This window comes from Lonchura striata, chromosome 1 (assembly GCF_050655825.1).
Source record: "Lonchura striata isolate lonStrDom1 chromosome 1, ASM5065582v1, whole genome shotgun sequence".
NCBI lineage: Eukaryota > Metazoa > Chordata > Aves > Passeriformes > Estrildidae > Lonchura > Lonchura striata.
In genome coordinates this window covers 98,502,633-98,520,970 of record NC_140703.1, presented here as the reverse complement: position 1 = coordinate 98,520,970, position 18,338 = coordinate 98,502,633, and the positions used below count along the sequence as shown (strand labels likewise).

The following is an 18,338-nucleotide window of genomic DNA, read 5'->3' as shown; positions in this document are numbered from 1 at the left end:
TGGTGTCACCTGCAAACTTTCTGAGGGTGTGCTTCATGCTGCCGTGTCATCAATGAAGATATTAAACAGTGCTGGTCTCAGGGTGGACCCCTGAGGGATAACACTTGGCACTGATCTGCCTCTTGGTATTTTGCCATTGACCGCTACCTTCTGTGTGCAGCCATACAACCAATTTCTTATCCATTGAACAGTCCAACCATCAAATCCATGTTTCCAATATAGAAAGGAGGATGTTGTGTTATGAATCTCTCAAGATATAATATAGTGATCCATTAAATACCACGAACCTTTGGAAAACTAATCTTGCTGTCATTATTGTGAATTTATTTGCATTATTTAGAGCACTTCAGAAAACTGAAATGGCAATCATGTTGAAGCTGTTATTCTAGACATGTAAGGGTCATGACTATAGGGTGATTCAATTCCTGCTATTGCTTCTTCTTGAACAGATAGACACTTTCATCACAATAACAGAAACTTGTAGAAATGGTGATACCACTTAAGTCAAGATGAGTTAGGTGACTATTTTAATTTAGACATTAACTTCAAGAGGTGAATTTCCCTGTTTTGTTTTTGGTTATTCATGTCTGGCCCCCAACCTCACCCCTCCCCAGGTCCTCTACTTATCTATAGACATTTTGGACTGTGTAAATGTCTAGGAGAATCTGAAATCCTAATTACACAGATCACATTTATGAGTAGCACACTGTTTAGGAAAGCTAATTTCTGCTGGTGCTGTCACTTCATGGTGGAAGATTAAAAATAACTGTGATCTAATAACATGAATGTGTACATTTTTTATTTCCCCCTCCGTAAGGTCTGTTTCCTTACACTTTGAACCAAATTAGTTTCTATTTATATTGTTGCCTTTATTTGTATGAGGCACTTTGCTGCACAAACCAGTAGCAATTACTTCACATTTGCTTTGATCATAAATCTTGTTAGGCATGTTAACTGCTATGTTTATTCAAATGGGATTTACCTTAAAAGGGAACCAAAGATTTTTAGGTCCTTAACACAAAGCAACTGAGTCAGTCCTGTTTGAGACTTACCAGATGATTTTGCTCTTTTAAATATAAATAATCTGTTGTGTTCCTTATTTTTATTATTTTTCAGATAAAGGCAGCAAGTTATTTGCTGATGAATTTAGGATAGCCCTGTGTCATAGGGTGTTGGCTGTCTAAGGAGTATGATAATTTTAAATTCTAAATTATTTAACTTTCATCCTTTACCACAGTAATTGCAGAGAATCTGGTATCTAAATGGTGTAGAGACTGTTTGATAATTTCTGCTTATGGTAACCAAGCCTTTCTTGATCGAGACATGAGCTATTCGTCCAAACTTTCTGATTGATATTTCACACCAGTAAGTCTTCTGAAAGCTTTGAAAAGCATGTAATATTATTTCTTTTTTTCTGACAAGAGAAATGCTCTAGTTAGCTGCAGTGAGTGGGAATGAGAAAGTATAAGGCCAAAGCAAGACAAATGTATTGAGTCATGCAAAGTTTAGAAATGGCTGATTCTTTTTCTCTGCAGGGGCATGCTTTCTTCTACAGGTCCTGGTTAAGTTTTGAGGTTTCCTTTGTTAGGCATCAGCTTCAGTTCCTTTCTTTCAATCAATGCATGGCTCTTGTAGGACATACTTGTTGCTTCCCAAGAAATGATTTTGCAGAGTCCTGAATCTTTTAGTTAGTGACATTGGAACCAGTTTCACTTGTGTATATTGACTTAGTGCATTTCAGAGCACTTACTCTCTGTGCTGCAATTTCTTGGAAATGAATAGACTTCTGAGGAACAACCTCAGGAGATATCCCTAAATGACCCAAAAGAGATGAGTATGGAAACCAAATCACATTTTTGTTTTCAAAGGTGAACATTTCAGACCATACTCTGGTTCAGACATAGTCTAGTGCTGTTTCTTTTTTGTTTTTCTTGTGTTAGGTGAAGAAATCCATGTTCCTCTGTTACCAATTACATCTTTCATGATCTCTGCAACTGCAGCATTACCTTAACTACTGGCAAAACTTGCAGTGAACCTAAGTGATTCTATGTGAAACATACCAAATCCAGTGGCATAATAACACATATAAAATGCAGACGTTTGCCTGAAAAAAAAAATCTTAGTACATTAATTTAAGCAAGGTAAAAGACATATCCAATTTCTAGGCACATATTTAATACTTCTTTATGTCTGTATGGCCCAAGTAAAGAGCTCAGTGTCTGAAGGCTGAGAGCTGAAAATACATACATTTGTCTGCTTAAGCAATATATTTCCCTTGCTTTAAATTTTACAATGCAGAATACAGAATGTAACTGTTATAAAGAAAACAGACAAGTATGCATTTTATAGAGATTTTACAGTTTCTGTAGTTCTAGTTTTTCACATCAAAACAGAATAAAAATTCTTCTAAGTATAAGGTTGAAAAGTATATCTAAATATCTTAAAATTCAAGAGTCAGTATTTAGGCACCTGTGATTTTAAAAATATTGATCAATGAAATATATGTGTAATATTCTTTGGGTCTGAGAACCACGTATTACCCAAGGTCATACTGTAGGAAAGGGATCATCAGTCAGCACCCATTTGCTATTTGATTTTCAGTTTCAGGAGACTGTAGTTATGAGCACAGTCAAGAGAGTCATGGGGAAAAATTTTCATCCAGATTCTGTGGATAACTTGCAGAATTTGTACAGCTATTCCTGTCTGAGGGGGATTGACCCTGGCTCAGTGCTCACCAAAGCCACTCTATCATTCCCCTCCACAACTGGACAGGGGAGAAAAAAATATAATTAAAGGTTCATGAGTTAAGGACCGGGAGACATCACTCACCAAATATCATCACAGTCAAAACAGACTCAACTTGGGGATATTAATTGAATATAGTGATAAATCAAAAAAATCAACTAACAAAATCAAAGTGGGATAATGAGAAGTAAAACAAATCTTAAAAACATCTTCCCTACACCTCTCCCTCCTTCCCAGCTCTACCTCCTGTCCCCAGCAGTGCAAGGAGATAGGGAATGCAGTTATGGTCAGTTCATCACAAATTGCTTCTGCCACTGCTCAGGGAGAAGAATCCTTCCTGTGCTGCTGTAGTCCCTCCCATAGAAGACAGTTCTCCATAACCTTTTCCAACATGGGCCCTTCCCATGGGTTGCAGTTCTTCACCATCTGCTCCAACATGGGTCTTTTCCAAGGGGTGAAAGAACCGTCTGCTCCAGTGTAGGTCTCCCAAAGGGTCACAAGTGTAACCAGGAAACCTTCTCCTGTGTGGGATCCTCTCTCCAAGAGTCTGTGGGTCCTGCCAGGACCCTGCTCTAGCAAAGGCTTCCCACAGGCTCACAGCCATGTCTTAGGCATCTTGCTCCAGCACAGGTCTCCTCCAAGGGCTGCAGGTGGATCTCTGCATCCCCATGGTCCTCCATGGGCTGCAGGGGCACAGCTGCCTCCCCATAGCCTTCACCACAGGCTGCAGAGGAGTCCTTGCTCTGCTGTCTGGAGCACCTCCTTTGCCTGCTTCTCCACTGACCTTGCTCTTGTTCTCACTCCTGTCTTCTGTGAGCACAATTACCTCTGTGCAATAACTCTTTTTTCCCTCTTAAGGATGTTGTTGTAGAGGTGTTAACATCATTCCTGACTGGTCCAGCTTTGGCCACTGACACATCAATCTTGGAGCCAGCTGCCATTAGCTCTGCTGGACATGGGAGAATCTTCTGGCAGTTTCTCATGGAAGCCACCCCTGTAGCCACCCTGCTACCAATATGTGGCCACACAAACCCAGTGCACTGCCTGTTTTCCTCACAGGTAACTTCTTTATTTGCATGATATAAATATGGTTACAAGGCTTCCCAGAGAAGCGGAAGTGCCACAAATGTGAAACTGCATGGAACACTGAACAAGGAGAGAAGAAGCAAAAGCAAGAAAATAGACAAATGGCCCAGAGCTGCATGGGAGGTTCAGAAAGGTATTTTTGAATTTGATGTCTGGAAAGTTCAGCAGGAAGAAGAATAACACATAAAGGAACAAAAACCAATATATAAACTCCAGAAAATTCAGTTCTTACAATGCCAAGAAGAAAAGAGAAATCTTCACAAAATTTTGTTCCATGTAGCACAACCCTGAAGAAAATTAGCCTTGTAGATAAATTTTTTGGCTGGTCCCAAGATAGGAAGCATTTTCAACTGTCTTCCTGAACGCAAGACTTGTTGGAATTTTTTAACTGAAGTTATTCTGGGAAATAATTCTGTGAGCCTAAAATTTGCCTCAGGTTTGCCTCATCTAAAAACAGTGAAAGGAGGAGTGTGAATTTGCTCATCTATGAAGTTTGTACTTCCTTGAATATGTTTTTTAAAGCTGAAGGTTCAGATTTCCTGCTTACAGCACACAAAAAAGCAATGGCTTTGATTTACCTCATTGAGTTTGGTAAACCAGACAGCTTTCTGACCTAGATGAAAATGGACATCAGAAGCAGACCAAGCTTTTCTGGAGTGATGCTGGACGTCTGCTGGAACGTCTCCTGTAAGATGAGGGGGAGATAGGTTCTTCTGTGTGGAAAGCCCTGCCCCCTCCATTGTTCGGGTTGTGGTCTCACATGTGGATGAGGGGCCCTGAGCTCTTGAAGTATTTTAAGTTGTGGTGGTGTCATTCACTGGAGAATTGGGCCCCCTGGGTGAACAGATCTAGAGACAAAAACAAAAACCCAATGCATCGGTCACTTACAATCAATGTGTACAGCTGTGGCAAAAGTCTGTTGCTTGTATTTACACCTTTCCAAGAGGAGGCTGTGTTTAGTGCTGTGTTGCTACAGAAACATTTGGCTCTTTATTGAGACCTATAATTAGAGACTTTACAGTTTGATATGCCAAGCAGTGCATTCTTTCCACAAAATTTTTAAGGTGATAATCCCTTTTATTGCTGGATTTTCATTAATGGAAATAGTGAAAAAACCCAAATGCCATTTAGAATGACCCTATCTGATGTCCCCTCAGGTTAGTATTCACAACTGTGAATTAATTGGAAGAATAAAGTGTAGAACTTTAACTACACTCCAAGTCCCATCTTGGTCTTAAAATCTATGTAGGTAATGCAGTCTGCAAGTCATGTGCTTTCTCCACTTGAGGTCAGTGCTGAAAACAGTCATTGGCTGAAGCATAATTAAAATCAGGCTCTCAGAGGATCATCATTTTTCCTGGTAGGGTTCTGTAATTATGCATTAAATACTTATCTTTTGTGCTTGAGGTAGTAAAAGCAAAGAAGAATTTCTTTATTTTCCCTGTATTTTTTGTGCGGAGGCCAAGGGGAGTTTTTGAAGCAGACCTCCAATGCAAAAATCCATAAATCTATGCTTTGTTTTCACATATGATATACTGTATGTCTCCATGTACACTATGAAAACTATCAAATAAGAGCAGTCAAGCCATTCTAGTAATCTGGAAATATCTCTCAAGAGAGAAGGGAAGATTTTTTTTTTCCTGCTACTATATTTTGCCATCATAATGACATCTACAAGTATAATAAAATAAATTGCTAACTTGTCTGTGGTTTGGTTTTTTTTTTTTGTTTTTTTTTTTTGTTTTTTTTTTTTTGCCTGACAGTTAATAAATTTACCAGTGGTTGGCAGCTCAAGTATTTTGGATCATGCTGAGGTTCAGCAATGTTCCAGATGAAGCCTGTAGCCCTGTTGGAGCTGGTACCACAACTCTACAGCATGCTGTTGTCAGCCCTCCCTGCCATACCCACAGGGCTCTGATGACATTGATGGGCTTCACACAAACTAAAGTTCATAAAATGGAGATTTTGCTTCGTATGAATTTTGCTCCATATGAAGGCGGTAGTCACAGTCAATGAGTTTAACAGATGCAGTGGGCCCTCTTGGTACAGTCAGGGAGCTTAAGGAATCAGGTTTTTTTATCCAAGAGAGAAAGCAAGTGTTACATGAAACCTCTGGGTTTAGGGTTTTTTAAATCCTTTATTTCTTCTTGTTTTGCAGGATGGAATGTTAGAGCATACACAGAGGCCTGGAAGTTTCATTTGAGATAGTTATTTTAGAATGCTTTCCCAAGTTCTGTGGACTGGAAGGAGCTGGACAGAGGTGGGAGGTGGGAAATGGGCATCACTAATATGGTGCAAAACTCACACACATAATAATCTGAATATAGGTAAAACAAAAGCAGCTATCACCCTTCCCTTTCCCAGAAGCAAAGCTACTGCAGTCCCTTGGTGAGTAAAAGAAACAAATTTCTGCCTTGTTATAAATTCTAGGAATAGAGCAAGTACTACACTGTAAAGATAGTATTACATAGTTTGGTTTTCCAAATTTTTTTCCTCCTGTTGTGGATATGTTTTTACTGTACAGCTGCATTTATTTACATGTGTTCCTGTAACTGTGAAAAATTCTTTGCCTGGATTTATAGGTTGGTATGTGTACAGTGGTTTGGTTTTCTTCACAAAAAAACCTAGTTCCTCTCTGTACATGACGTATGCGGCGGGTGTGCTGCCACATGTGTTTTGTAGCCTAAGCATTACTTCAGTACTTCTTCCCTCTCTTCATCCATCCTCCTACCAGCTGGAAATTTTGTGTAGGTGCAGGAGATACACAGAAACAGTTAAATCAGTGCTTTGTTTTCTCATGTCCAGGTGGTAAGTGGTGGTGGTTTGGAAGCAGGAGGCCTCCCAACAGACTGTTCCAGATAGACTTGGTGTTTACAGAAGTGAGACAAACCCTCAGATGGGTAAGATGTGGTATTCAGAATTGTACCTGTGGGGAGGGTGAGAGAAAGCAAAGTTGACAAGGAAAGAAGATTAATCAGATTCATGTTTTTAAAGAAATATTCACTGTAACATGAATAGCTATTCATGAGAGTTATTCAGTGGACATGGCTGGAATTCACGTAGCTTTATGGTTTATAGTTTCTCTAAAGCAATGATAAAAGACAGCTCTGGGAAGAAGCCATACTCAGCCATGGAATGGAGAGGGTTTGTGCCTATGTGAAGGCAGATACAGGGCATTTTCTCTCTCTTGTATGTTCCTTTTTCAATTTCAGAGAAAGGTTACTCCTCCTGTGGCTTTTGCTGTCAGCAATAGATGGGAAAGCCCTTACCCAAACCTTTGGCTATGCTTAGGTGAAAGTTCCTTCTGCTTCATCTCTTAGATGAAAAATGCCTCTTACAGCTTTCTTTTCTGAATCAAAGGGAACAGTCACTCTATTGCTCCTGCTCCCAAACCCCGCTTTCTTTTCCTTTCTTTGCATCTTAGAAGCTGACAAGAGGTGGATAAGACTGTAAGTTATTTAAAATGATAATTGGCTTATTTTCAAGCTACTGGTAATAAGGATAAAGCAGATATATACCACACGTTCTTAACTTTAAACACATTACTAGTCTGAGCTATTTAATGGAGACTCATTTCTGGCTTCATCCTCATTTGAAAGTCCTAATTAAGTAGGCAGTAGCTATTGAGAAACAGTGGCCTGAATTTATTGAGGGTATAATTCTGAATTTGGCTCTAACTTCAGATCTGTCTGAATAAGACTAGACTGAGAAATTCAAAGTTTTCTGTTCTTGAGGTTTTCCTTCAGCAGCTTACAAATGCCACTGTTATGATACTGGCAATGTCTGAAAGCTAAATCATAAATTATTTTTATAATGTACAGCCATTCAATTTCAGACACTGTAAATCAAAAAGAAAATAAGTCAAGTAAATTCTAGCTCTATAGTGAATAAAAAAGTCCCTTTTTTTTTTTTTTTTTGTTTGGCCAAATTCTGGGAGCTAAATTTCAGTCCAAGCAATTTTATTTTCAGCTAACCCTCTCTGCCTGCAATTGGTCTGAACAGCTTTCAAGTGGATTTGAAATTATCCCAGACCTGCTTCTTTTGATTTAAACTTAACCATTTGTCTAGTGGATTAAAGGGCTTGGTTTCTGATGGGGTGACTTCCATTTATCATGTGTTTTTCTTGATCATGCAGCTGTCAAACTGTATAAGAATGTGTTAAGAGAAACAAATGACCCAGCCAGTAAAACTACTCAGGAAAGTAAAATATCATCCAGAATAATTTTTTCCTGGATATGGGATTGGCTGGAATACTCTGGGGCAATACTTCAGAGAAGCATTTAAAGCAAGAACAAAATTTAAAAGTGAAGAGGGAGCCCTGTGGTTTGATCAAGTCCCTCAGCAAAAATAAAAATAAAATACTTAATCTGTCTTTAAAATATATGGAGTGCATCAGCCTCTGTGAGTAACCTTGCTGAGCAGAGACGTTAAATTACTGAGGACTCAATGGTCCATCACATGTTGTTTAATAGACTCATCCACAGAACCAAACTGGTAAGTGGAAGGGATGACCTGTGTGCATGGACCATTCCTATATCCTGGAGTTCTCCATGAGCTCTGTCAGAATCAACACACAAAATTTCAGGCTTTGAGCTATCATTATTTGATGTTTGCACTGCAGTAGGGCCAAAAGTTAAAAGCCTCATAGTAATTGCTCCCAGGTGCTAGATACTCCACCAACAGTTTATAAATTATTCCCCCTGCTCCAAAGTGACACTGTAAGACTGATGAAGATTTTATAATAAGTAATTTAAAATTTTTACACCCTTGAAGTATTTAGTAAAATCAGTTGATCCAAATTCTGAATTTTAATTTCCTAGCTATCTGGCATTACAGTATTCCTTTTTATTTGCATAGATTGGTTTCTTTCCCATTCTTTCTTCTGTTGTTATTGTCTTTATGTCTTACACTGTAGGAGCATCTCCTTCCCCTTATTGCAGAGCATGAATGTAGACTTTAGTTTCAGTAAGTGAAGATAGGCATTGCAGATAGATGTAAGTAGTCTGTTTTGTAGGACAATAGAAATCCAAAGAAGATTACAATTTCTCATGGTGCTCTCTTTGAACTGTATGTTTTGCATTTAATGTTCTTGCTATGGTCCTTCTCAAAGCATTAATTGGAGTTTCTTTTGGACTGAAGATGTTTGAACTTGACATTAGGAGTTTCTGTGTAATCCTTCCCATTCACTCTCCTGAGTGGGCAAGTGAGTATAAAGCTGAACTGGGAATGCAACAGTGAGAGTGCATATTAGTTAGTCCTCTCTGTTGGAGTAGTGGAACAGTAGGAAAAAAACCCTAAAAGATAAAAATAAAATTCTTTGTCAGTTCAAGTTTTATTTTCAAGTTTGAAAATAAAAAAACTCAAAGAATATCCATCTTGCAAATTTTAATCATGTTGATGTTTACATCTGAGCTAATTATTTGACTCTCTGTTAGGGGAAATCTGGTTAACATGGTCAACAGAGTGAATAATATGACCAAATGTACATGCCTGCTACTGGAATGAGATCAAAGGCATCTAATCTATGAAGATTGATTATTTGACAGCATTTCTTAACCTAAGCATTAAATGTCCATATTTACTCATGAAAACCCACCTTTTTTTGTGAGATGTTTTTGAATAGTTCTTGGAAAATTTGAAGTTAACATCATTTTAGCAAAAAATTCTTTTTATCTTAATTTCTTGCAGTTTTATGAACCATAAATTTGCATATAAAGATCCATATTTCTATCCACTCCTGATTAGTTTCTGATTATCACAAAGTGATAAAATGTTTACCTGTTTCTCCCAGTTCTTAGCAAAACAGATCAGCAGCACGTAATGACAATACATATAAGAGTATTCTTTTAGCCACCTTGTTGGCAATTAATCTTCAAAATATAAGATGTTCATTGGGTTTGGTAACCTCTCATACACAATGAGAGCAGGCAGAAGGATTTTAGCTCATGAACTTGTGGAACTCATTGAGAGGGCTTTAAACTAGGTCTGAAGGGTGAAGGGGATGCAGCTGGGCTCCCTGGAAGCAGGCCCAAGGGTGGTAAGCCTGGAATCAGCAGCCCAGCTGAGGTGCATGTATGCCAATGCACACAGCATGGGTAACAAACAAGAAGAGCTGGAAGCCATGGTGTGACAGCAAAACTGTGATGTACTCACCATCATGGAACGTGGTGGGATACTCACATGGCTGGAGCACTGCACTGGATGGCTACAAGATCTTCAGAAGAGACAGGAAATGGGGAAGAGGTGGAGGGCTGGCCCTTTATACTGGGGAGGCTTTGGATGCCATGGGTATTGAAAGTAATGACAATGAAGTTGAATGCCTGTGGGTAAGAATTAAGGGAATGGCCAACAAGGCTGACATCCTACTGGGAGTCTGTTATCATCCACCCAGCCAGGAAGAAGAGGTAGACAACTTATTCTGTAAGCAGCTGGAGAATGTTTCAGGATCACCAGCCCTTGTTCTTGTAGGTGACTTCAACATACCAGACATGTACTGGGAACTTAATACAGCAGAAAAGAGGCAGTCCAGGAAGTTCTCAGGGTGTGTGGAGGACAACTTTTTGTCACAGCTCCTGGGCGAGCCTACCAGGACTAAGTTAGGGCTGTTGTTTGCAAATAGAGATGGGCTGGTGGGAGATGTGGTGATTGGAAGTGGCTTGGGGCAGACTTTGGCTTGTTTAGGAGACTAATTCTAGAGAATTCCTTGGGAAGCAGCCCTTAAAAACAAAGAAGTCCAGGAAAGGTGGGCATGCTTCAAGACAGAGATCTTGAGGGCATAGGAACAGACTGTCCCTGTGTGCTGAAATATGAGTAGATGAGGAAGAAGTCCAACCTGGATGGGCAACGAGGTTTTGGAGGCGCTCAGGAATAAAAAAAGGTTGCATCACCTTTGGAAGGATGGTCAGGTCTCTCAGGAAATATTTAAGGGAGTTACTAGAGCATGCTGGAAAAAGATTAGGGAGGTCAAAGCTCAGTTCACACTTAATTTGGCAACTTTTGTAAAGGATAATAAAATATGTTTTTACAGATATATTAACAGAAAAAGGGTAAAACCAACCTTTGTTCTCTACTGGATGTGGGAGGGAACTTTGTAACTGCAGATGAGGAGAAGGTGGAAGTGCTTAATGCCTTCTTTGCCTCAGTCTTTAGTGAGAAGATGGCTTTTCCTCAGGACAGCTGTCCTTTTGGGCTGGTAGATGGTGTCAGGGAGCAAAATGATCCCCCCATTATCCAAGAGGAGGCAGTCAGAGAACTGCTGAGCTGCTTGGATGTTCATAAATCCGTGGGACCAGATGGGATCCATCCCATGGTGATGAGGGACCTGGCAGATGAGCTTGCGAAGCCTCTCTCTATCATTTACCAACAGTCGTGGCTCACTGGTGAGGTTCCAGGTGACTGGAAGCTGGCCAATGTGACACCCATTCACAAAAAGGGTAGGAAGGAGGATCCTGGCAATCATACATTAGTTAGTCTGACCTCAATACCAGGTAAGGTGATGGAGCAATTTATACTGAGTGTCATCACACAGCACTTACAGGATGGCCAGGGTATCAAACCCAGCCAGCAGGGGTTAGGAGGGGCAGGCTGTGTTTGACCAACCTGATCACCTTCTATGACCAGGTGACCCGTCTGGTGGATGCAGGAAGGGCTGTGGATATTGTTTGTTTGGACTTCAGTCTCCCACAGCACACTCCTGGAAAAGCTGTAGCCCATGGCTTGGACAGGAGCACTCTTTGTTGGGTTAGGAACTGGCTGGATGGCCAGAGAGTGCTGGTGAACAGTGCTGCATCCAGTTGGTGGCCAGACACCAGAGGTGTCCGTCACGGATCTGTGCTGGGGCCAGTTCTGTTCAATATTTTTGTAGACAACATGGATGAGGGTATTGAGCTTTTCATTAGTAAATTTGCAGATGACACTAAGCTGGGAGCTTGTGTCTAGTTGTTAGAAGGTAGGAGGGCTCTGCAAAGAGACCTTGAATGGTTTGATGGATGGGCCAAGTCTAGTAGGATGAAGTTTAATAAGTCCGAATGCCGAGTCCTGTATTTTGGCCACATTAACCCCCTGCAGTGTAGGACAGTGTGGCTGGACATGCCCAGGCAGAAAGGGACCTGGGGGCACTGGTCAACAGCCAGCTGAACATGAGCCAGCAGTGTGCCTTGGTGGCCAAGAAGGCCAATGGCTCCTGGCCTGTGTCAGGAATGGTGTGGCCAGCAGGAGCAGGGAGGTCATTCTCCCCCTGTACTCGGCCCTGGTGAGGCTGCACTGTGAGTGCTGTGTCCAGTTCTGGCCCCTCAGTTTGGGAAGGACGTTGAGACACTTGAGCACATCCAGAGGAGGCAACGAGCCTGGTGGGGGGCTTGGAACACAAACCCTGTGAGGAACGAACGACTGAGGGAGCTGGGGTTGTTTAGCCTGGAGAAAAGGAGACTCAGGGGTGACCTTATCACTCTCTACAACTACCTGAAAGGTGGCTGTAGTCAGGTGGGGTTGGTGTCTTTCTCCAGACAGCAACTGACAGAAAGAGAGGTCACAGTCTCAAGCTGCATCAAGGGAAATATAGGCTGGATATTAGGAAGAAGTTTTTTAGGAAAAAGTGATAAAGTACTGGAATGGTCTGCCTGGGGAAGTGGTCGAGTCACCATCACTGGATGTGTTAAAAAAAGACTGGATGTGGCGCTTGGTGCCATGGTTTATTTTAGGGCATGGGTTGGACTCCATGATCTTGAAGGTCTCTTCCAACCTAGTGATTCTGTGATTCTGTGGGATGTAGCTACAAGCTTTGATCCTCTATCAGTGAAAAGTCTCACATGTGCTATTACTGACAGACTGAAAGGAAATACTGTAACAAATGTATTTGGATATTCTGATGTGTTGGTAAGTGTTACAGGGTTCTCAGCCCATTGATGAAAACATACTGATGACTGTAGGAAGCTATTTTAACCAGGTGGGAATGTGGTTTTCCTATTAGGATATGCAGAGTCCACCAGGGCACTCAGCTGAAGTAGGAGGGTGCCTGACCCATCCTCGTGCTGCACTGGCACTCCAGAGTGATGCTGCAGCTTCCTAGCCGGCTGGGCACAGGTATGAAAAGAAAGCATATATGTGCTCCCTGTCTGCATCACTTCCCCCCTGCTCTCCAAGCCTCCTCTCCCAATTGCTTAAACAATAAAATGTTAAAAGAAGCATGTTACAGTTCAATCTCTTTATTGTGTTAAATCAATGTAGTACATATTGGATTGAGGTGAAAAACAGACTTTCAAATGCAAAATCATATAAACAAAGATTATACTATAGCAACACTTATGAAGTCTTTAGTATGATTTTTTCTAGGACAAAGGGCTGCCTGCAGTAGATATATCTCCATTTTCCTCCAAAATTCAAGAGAAGAGGTATGTACCAAGCACAGGTTAGAATAGCAGTGCTATTCTTGCAATGTGGATTTTAATTTAGACAGTGTGGCTTCACCCTCAGGCTCCCTGTCAATTGCTATTCCAGTTTAACTCCCAAGTTACCTAAAGCCAGGTTGATTGTTGCGGCCCAAAATAAGAACATACCTTTTTGTGTGGAGTAGATTTCCTCATTTTGAACCAACTAAAAGTCTCTAAATACCACCAAGACATCTTAGTTTTATTTTAGCCTGTAAATCCAGCTTGGAAAATGGTAGCCTTCAGATACTTTTTTCTTATGCTCTGTTCTTCTATAGACAAGTGACAAAGGAAAATGGAAACTCCTGTTAATTGTTTCAAATGTGTGCTAGTAAGAAAATCTATTAACTGCTCTTCTTATTTCTCTCCTTTGCAATCAGATATGTTCCAAGGATTACTCTGCTCTGTGTACAGCAGAAGTTCAATCACAGGAGCTGAGGGATTGGTAATGCTATACTAGAGTTAGAAAGGCAAAAATTGGAGAGAAATTAGAATTCAGCATAATCTATTGTTCTGAATGTCACTTAGCTCTCATCTTAAGTAAAACCAACACAAATAAGAGTTTTATTGTTGGTTTAATAGGATTACATTCCAGTGAGGAGTGATTAAAATGTGAATTCAGCCAGGTTACTATGGCAGTGCTTCATGGAGTAAATTCCCCTCACTCCTGCTTTCATCTGCACATTCCCAGGCCCTCTGTTTGAACAAGAGCAATTACGTGATTACAAGAAGATGTAGATCATGGATCAGATCTGGTCTAAGTTTTTGGTAGAGGAATGGATCTCAGCTAAATCTGAGTTGCTGCAGCTTAGTGGATGAATGATGGTGCTGACACAAACCTGTGGCTCAAGTCTATGGCTTGAACTGACAAGAAGAGTGAGAAATATTTTCTTTTGGTATGTGATCAACAGTGGATTGACTTAAAAAAAACAATAAAACCTTATTTGTAGAATATGGCTCGGGGGCAGAAGAGTCAAAAGCATCCCTCATTTATGGCACATGCTTTTGACACATACTTTTCATGGGGTTGTTTGAGAAATAGCTATTTCATCCTCTGCTAGCTGGAAATCCCCCATGGCTGGGACTGAGGCCACTGAAGATGCAGTAATCTTTGCTGTATAGCATGGCAATGAATAAAGCCTGATATGAAAGCCTTAGTATTTAAAAATCTAAATCTAAAATATGCTAATTAGCTACATTCCTTCTCTACAGAAAAATCAGACTCAAAATGTACAGATATACAGAAACTTTAGATAGGTGCCAGTGCTGGTGGGACAGGAGAGAAAGAGTGATTTAAAGAATGGAAGCAAGCATGATTCTATTTCCTCCCCCCACCTTCCCTTTTTATCTACAATTTCTTCTGTGGCTGGGGAAAGGAAAGACATTCTGAAAACATCTTTCAGTCCCTTCAAAAACTCCAACCCACTATACTACCTGTCACTCACCTAAGAAAAACCACAGTGAATGCCTGTGGTGAGTGCTGCTTGTAACCTGCTTGAAACAATTGTCTATAGCTGGTTTGATATGACTGGGTCTGTGGGTCCCAATTAGCAACAGGAGATGTAAGGCTGAAGACCTTAAGAATTCCTGGAAGATAAGTGGCTGTAAGGAGCACCTGTCATTGTGCTTGAGAGAAAAGCTGCAGCATGAGCTTTTACCAGGCAAGGCACCAGAGAAGCTGGTATCTGCTGGGTGTTTCTGAATGTCACTGCTTCAGGAGAAGCTGCAGCGGAGGCTTGTCCTCATCTACCTGACACAAATCCGTGGGAAAGCAGCTCTCCTTGGTTTCTCACAACTGCTTCTCAATACAATATCTTTTCTAGTTATGAAGTGGCATATTTTGATCAGTGAAATAAATTTTACCACAAGTTTTACCCAAGCTTACCGTGAATATCTATACAGATCACAAATTCTGCTTTGACATAAGTTTATCAAATGACTCTGGGTTCCATATTGGCCAAAGTAATATTTAGATACAGGGTTAGGAGGCTTACAAATGAAGAAGTTCAGGGGTTTTTTTTGTTGTTGTTGTTTTTTTTTTTTTTTTCCCCCTTCTGGGTGACCTTTTGATATGTTTGTCTAAAGGATCTGTCCTTTAACTAAAGAGACATAATGAAATTCCCTTTTGCTCTCTGTCCCTTATCTTTTAATGCAGATAGAGCACTCGGAACCACCCAGAACTGCAGTTGAGAGCAATGGATCCCCGTGGGCTGGGTGTTCATTGCAAATCAGTGTTTTGGTAGGGCTGGCAAGTCTCTGCTGTTTTCTCCATGGCATGAATCTGAGACACAAGTTGAAGTTGCAAATCCCAGATGAGCCAGAACATGCTGCCACACACCTGGAGGAGCTGGGCTTACAGGTCATGACACCAGCACCTGTTCATGAGCACAAGATATCTCCTTATTTAAAATAGATTGTGCCCTACCAAATTGCATCCCAGTAAGTGGATCTAAAAAAATGTTACAAACTCCTAACAGCAGCACTTATTGACCAGTATTGCCATTTAATCCCTGCCAGAATGGATTTGAAGTTCAGGGAGGTACTGTTTTTGCCATTATCTCCACATACTGAGAGCAGTAATTTTTCCCTGAAGGAGGTAGGAGGCTTTCCTGCTGATACCAAAGCATCAAAAAGTATAGAAAACTCTGTCTTTTTCTGCAAGTGGTTTTGTGCCTCCTGGCTCAGTGAGTCTATGTACAGAAGTAGTTGTTTTTTCCTTGCTGTTTTCAACTCTCCTCTTTTGTGACTGGAATTACAGCCTGCAGGAAGCTCCTTAGCAGCTCAGTATTGCTAATCTCCCACTGACAATACCAAACAATTAAGAAATGTCCTAATTTACAGGGGGACAAAACCTGTTGCTGTGAGAATAATGAATTTCTAATATGAAAAATGTATTTATTAATAAGAAAACAGTATCATATTAATTACCTAATTTTAGACTATCTGTCTTTTCTCAGATATATTTATGAATGTAGTTGAATCACAACCCAGCAAATCAGAAGTCATTGGTATGCTGCTGAGAAGGCAGAGTATAGCACAAAAAAGGATAGTTTTTGTATATAAGCAAAAAAAAAAAAATCCCAATTTGTTTTTCCTCTTCATTATGGAGTGTTCACAACTGGGTACAGAATTTTCTTAGGAGTGTATTTTCTGAAATTGTTGGTGATTCTTCAAATCACTTTGTAGTCTAGAGGGACTGGAAAAAAGAGACAAATGTAGCTCCATTCAAAGAGAAACATTGAAAAGGGCTGTCAAAATTTTGGTAGCTGGAGTGTTATTTCTTTAGGTATTTCTGTTAATAAAATGTACTCTCATTTAATCCCTTAAATTTCCAGGGCAGCCTGGGACTCTCATATCAGAGATGCTGTTTGGCCGAATACTTTTTTTGTGCTCTACAAACCTTTCCTTTGTTGGAAGATGTCCCTGTCCCTGGCAGGGCAGTTGGAACTAGATGATCTTTATGGTCCTTTCCAACCCAGGCCAATCTATAATTCTGTGATTCTTTGATCTGCCTCTTCCTGTTGATTGTTCTGCTCAGAGCTTTACTTCCAAGGCATACAGCCCCAATGTGATCATCTAGAAGTTGTGCTGTTTCTTGTGACTTGGAAACAATCGGTGTCACTTGAAACATTTAATCTGAATTCAGTGGATATAGAAGCAGATTCTAACATACAGAAAAGTGTCTGCCTCAAAGTCATCTTCACTGAGATATGTTCATATGGGCTGAATGCTTACTAAAGCATTAGGCAATAGTACAATAATCAGCAGGGAATAGGGGCAGATGCACAGGCAATTAGGACCAGTCTTATAAATTTATTAATGTAATTTGCAGATTATATAATTTTGTGATAAATAGAAATATTAGCGAGAGAAAAAGAAGTCAAAATACAACCAGAGAACACTGCTAAAAATAAAGGCCTCAGGGGTAAATATAGATAAGAGAAAAAAGATAAAGTATTTAACTTAAAATATAACCATATAGACAAAGAAGGAGACAGTTCAGGTAATAAAATTCAGATAAAGGGAAAGCCCAAAATGCTGTCTTGGAAATAACTGGAGGTAACAGAGAGATCTAGAGGTGACACTGAACAGCAAATGAGTCATCACTTTACCTCTCATTTATATATTGTATGTGGCAATAAAAGGGATGAGAAATACCGAAATAGCTTTAGGCTATCTGAAGATATGGGGGAGAAGTGAGGGTCCCTCTCCCTGTGTGACAAGACAGAAACTATTTAATTAAGCTCTGAGCATCTTGTTACCAAAAATGCATTATTGGAATGTGATTGGAAGACAAAAGAAAAACAGAAAAAAAATGAAACAAAGAAAATGGATTATACCAAACTCAATCATAATTAAATTAGTTTCATAATAATCTGTGTTGGAAAGGGTTAAGTGCTGAGCGGGAATGTTAGGAGATGTAATCACATGAAATTAAAGAAAGAAAAATGAGGAGTAGTAATATGAATAATTTGAGCCGAACAGACTGAGCAGTTGTGGGTAAAAGAGAGATTTTCACCAAAGACACCATGGAAAATCCTCATTTTTACACATTTTTAATGTCCACAGAACAGACGGAGTCAGGTTTTTAATGTCTCACTTAAAAGATGCATGCAGATGGTGTTTTTTCATGCATTTGAAATATGAATTCCTACATTTTGATTATGTTGTCATTAGCAGTAGCCTTACTTGGTAATTAGGAAGCTGGCTCCTAGCACGTGTGTGAGAGAGATATATTGAGAAAGGAGAATGTTATCTCTTTGTTTCCACAGGGATATAATTAAGTGCAACCAACAACATCATCAAAACAGTAGAAATTCAAACAATAACTATGCTGACTGGAAATGGCTTACTGTTCAGTGAAAAACAGATGATTTTCATCAGAAAAGGCCACATTATTTGCTAGTACCCATTCTGGCCAGGAAAGAAAATGAAATTCCATGAGAAAAGGGGTTTCTCTGTAATAAATGCCAATTTTTTTCTCAGGTAAGTGACTTTGAATGAATATCAATTTAGAAATAAAGCTACATGTAATGGGGATTCCAAGGGAGTTTTTAAAAGAGAGGAGAAAATGCCAAATAC

The 18,338-nt window shown here is 40.0% G+C and overlaps 2 long non-coding RNA genes across 2 annotated transcripts in view; one reads left to right on the top strand and one right to left on the bottom strand.

The window, feature by feature from the left end:
• Positions 1-18,338, top strand: part of LOC110469210 (uncharacterized) — a 210,184-nt gene that overhangs the window by 46,480 nt on the left and 145,366 nt on the right. The window lies entirely within an intron of this gene.
• On the bottom strand, positions 5,976-10,459 carry LOC146768785 (uncharacterized). Its single transcript, XR_014956497.1, has 2 exons — positions 9,610-10,459; positions 5,976-9,125 (listed from the first exon to the last, which is right to left on the bottom strand). It is a non-coding gene; the product is annotated as an uncharacterized LOC146768785 (long non-coding RNA).